The sequence below is a fragment of the Salvelinus fontinalis genome, unplaced genomic scaffold (genome assembly GCF_029448725.1).
Source record: "Salvelinus fontinalis isolate EN_2023a unplaced genomic scaffold, ASM2944872v1 scaffold_0094, whole genome shotgun sequence".
NCBI classification, from domain to species: Eukaryota; Metazoa; Chordata; class Actinopteri; order Salmoniformes; family Salmonidae; genus Salvelinus; species Salvelinus fontinalis.
In genome coordinates, this window is record NW_026600303.1 from 322965 (window position 1) to 327016 (window position 4052).

Consider the following 4052-nt stretch of genomic DNA (forward strand, 5'->3'; position numbering starts at 1 on the left):
AAAGGCCTTGTCAGTCTGAACCCATCTAAAGGCCTTGTCAGTCTGAACCCATCTGAAGGCCTTGTCAGTCTGAACCCATCTGAAGGCCTTGTCAGTCTGAACCCATCTGAAACCATCTAAAGGCCTTGTCAGTCTGAATCCATCTGAACCCATCTAAAGGCCTTGTCAGTCTGAACCCATCTGAAACCATCTAAAGGTCTTGTCAGTCTGAACCCATCTAAAGGCCTTGTCAGTCTGAACCCATCTAAAGGCCTTGTCAGTCTGAACCCATCTAAAGGCCTTGTCAGTCTGAACCCATCTAAAGGCCTTGTCAGTCTGAACCCATCTAAAGTTCTTGTCAGTCTGAACCCATCTAAAGGTCTTGTCAGTCTGAACCCATCTAAAGGCCTTGTCAGTCTGAACCCATCTAAAGGCCTTGTCAGTCTGAACCCATCTAAAGGCCTTGTCAGTCTGAACCCATCTGAAACCATCTAAAGGTCTTGTCAGTCTGAACCCATCTAAAGGCCTTGTCAGTCTGAACCCATCTAAAGGCCTTGTCAGTCTGAACCCATCTAAAGGCCTTGTCAGTCTGATCCCATCTAAAGGCCTTGTCAGTCTGAACCCATCTAAAGGCCTTGTCAGTCTGAAACCATCTAAAGGCCTTGTCAGTCTGAACCCATCTAAAGTTCTTGTCAGTCTGAACCCATCTAAAGGCCGTGTCAGTCTGAACCCATCTAAAGGCCTTGTCAGTCTGAACCCATCTAAAGGCCTTGTCAGTCTGAACCCATCTAAAGGCCTTGTCAGTCTGAACCCATCTAAAGGCCTTGTCAGTCTGAACCCATCTAAAGGCCTTGTCAGTCTGAACCCATCTAAAGGCCTTGTCAGTCTGAACCCATCTGAAGGCCTTGTCAGTCTGAACCCATCTGAAGGCCTTGTCAGTCTGAACCCATCTAAAGGCCTTGTCAGTCTGAACCCATCTAAAGGTCTTGTCAGTCTGAACCCATCTAAAGGCCTTGTCAGTCTGAATCCATCTAAAGGCCTTGTCAGTCTGAACCCATCTGAAACCATCTAAAGGCCTTGTCAGTCTGAACCCATCTAAAGGCCTTGTCAGTCTGAACCCATCTGAACCCATCTAAAGGCCTTGTCAGTCTGAACCCATCTAAAGGCCTTGTCAGTCTGAACCCATCTGAAGGCCTTGTCAGTCTGAACCCATCTGAACCCATCTAAAGGCCTTGTCAGTCTGAACCCATCTGAAGGCCTTGTCAGTCTGAACCCATCTAAAGGCCTTGTCAGTCTGAACCCATCTGAAGGCCTTGTCAGTCTGAACCCATCTAAAGGCCTTGTCAGTCTGAACCCATCTAAAGGCCTTGTCAGTCTGAACCCATCTAAAGGCCTTGTCAGTCTGAACCCATCTGAAGGCCCTGTCAGTCTGAACCCATCTGAACCCATCTAAAGGCCTTGTCAGTCTGAACCCATCTGAAGGCCTTGTCAGTCTGAACCCATCTAAAGGCCTTGTCAGTCTGAACCCATCTGAAGGCCTTGTCAGTCTGAACCCATCTAAAGGCCTTGTCAGTCTGAACCCATCTGAACCCATCTAAAGGCCTTGTCAGTCTGAACCCATCTAAAGGCCTTGTCAGTCTGAACCCATCTAAAGGCCTTGTCAGTCTGATCCCATCTAAAGGCCTTGTCAGTCTGAACCCATCTAAAGTCCTTGTCAGTCTGAACCCATCTAAAGGTCTTTTCAGTCTGAACCCATCTGAACCCATCTAAAGGCCTTGTCAGTCTGAACCCATCTAAAGGCCTTGTCAGTCTGATCCCATCTAAAGGCATTGTCAGTCTGAACCCATCTAAAGGCCTTGTCAGTCTGAACCCATCTAAAGGCCTTGTCAGTCTGAACCAATCTAAAGGCCTTGTCAGTCTGAACCCATCTAAAGGCCTTGTCAGTCTGAACCCATCTAAAGGCCTTGTCAGTCTGAACCCATCTAAAGGCCTTGTCAGTCTGAACCCATCTGAAGGCCTTGTCAGTCTGAACCCATCTAAAGGCCTTGTCAGTCTGAACCCATCTAAAGGCCTTGTCAGTCTGAACCCATCTAAAGGCCTTGTCAGTCTGAACCCATCTAAAGGCCTTGTCAGTCTGAACCCATCTGAAGGCCTTGTCAGTCTGAACCCATCTGAAGGCCTTGTCAGTCTGAACCCATCTAAAGGCCTTGTCAGTCTGAACCCATCTAAAGGCCTTGTCAGTCTGAACCCATCTAAAGGCCTTGTCAGTCTGAACCCATCTAAAGGCCTTGTCAGTCTGAACCCATCTAAAGGTCTTGTCAGTCTGAACCCATCTAAAGGCCTTGTCAGTCCGAACCCATCTGAAACCATCTAAAGGCCTTGTCAGTCTGAACCCATCTAAAGGTCTTGTCAGTCTGAACCCATCTAAAGGCCTTGTCAGTCTGAACCCATCTAAAGGCCTTGTCAGTCTTAACCCATCTAAAGGCCTTGTCAGTCTGAACCCATCTAAAGGTTTTGTCAGTCTGAACCCATCTAAAGGTCTTGTCAGTCTGAACCCATCTGAACCCATCTAAAGGCCTTGTCAGTCTGAACCCATCTAAAGGCCTTGTCAGTCTGAACCCATCTAAAGGCCTTGTCAGTCTGAACCCATCTAAAGGCCTTGTCAGTCTGAACCCATCTAAAGGCCTTGTCAGTCTGAACCCATCTAAAGGCCTTGTCAGTCTGAACCCATCTAAAGGCCTTGTCAGTCTGAACCCATCTAAAGGCCTTGTCAGTCTGAACCCATCTGAAGGCCTTGTCAGTCTGAACCCATCTGAAACCATCTAAAGGCCTTGTCAGTCTGAACCCATCTAAAGGCCTTGTCAGTCTGAACCCATCTAAAGGTCTTGTCAGTCTGAACCCATCTAAAGGCCTTGTCAGTCTGAACCCATCTGAAGGCCTTGTCAGTCTGAACCCATCTGAAACCATCTAAAGGCCTTGTCAGTCTTAACCCATCTAAAGGCCTTGTCAGTCTGAACCCATCTAAAGGTTTTGTCAGTCTGAACCCATCTAAAGGTCTTGTCAGTCTGAACCCATCTGAACCCATCTAAAGGCCTTGTCAGTCTGAACCCATCTAAAGGCCTTGTCAGTCTGAACCCATCTAAAGGCCTTGTCAGTCTGAACCCATCTAAAGGCCTTGTCAGTCTGAACCCATCTAAAGGCCTTGTCAGTCTGAACCCATCTAAAGGCCTTGTCAGTCTGAACCCATCTAAAGGCCTTGTCAGTCTGAACCCATCTAAAGGCCTTGTCAGTCTGAACCCATCTGAAGGCCTTGTCAGTCTGAACCCATCTGAAACCATCTAAAGGCCTTGTCAGTCTGAACCCATCTAAAGGCCTTGTCAGTCTGAACCCATCTAAAGGTCTTGTCAGTCTGAACCCATCTAAAGGCCTTGTCAGTCTGAACCCATCTGAAGGCCTTGTCAGTCTGAACCCATCTGAAACCATCTAAAGGCCTTGTCAGTCTGAACCCATCTAAAGGCCTTGTCAGTCTGAACCCATCTAAAGGTCTTGTCAGTCTGAACCCATCTAAAGGCCTTGTCAGTCTGAACCCATTTAAAGGCCTTGTCAGTCTGAACCCATCTAAAGGCCTTGTCAGTCTGAACCCATCTAAAGGACTTGTCAGTCTGAAACCATCTAAACGCCTTGTCAGTCTGAACCCATCTAAAGGCCTTGTCAGTCTGAATCCATCTGAAACCATCTAAAGTTATTGTCAGTCTGAACCCATCTAAAGGACTTGTCAGTCTGAACCCATCTAAAGGCCTTGTCAGTCTGAACCCATCTAAAGGCCTTGTCAGTCTGAACCCATCTAAAGGCCTTGTCAGTCTGAACCCATCTAAAGGCCTTGTCAGTCTGAACCCATCTAAAGGCCTTGTCAGTCTGAACCCATCTAAAGGCCTTGTCAGTCTGAACCCATCTAAACCCATCTAAAGGCCTTGTCAGTCTGAACCCATCTAAAGGCCTTGTCAGTCTGAACCCATCTGAAGGCCTTGTCAGTCTGAACCCATCTAAAGGCCTTGTCAGTCTGAACCCATCTA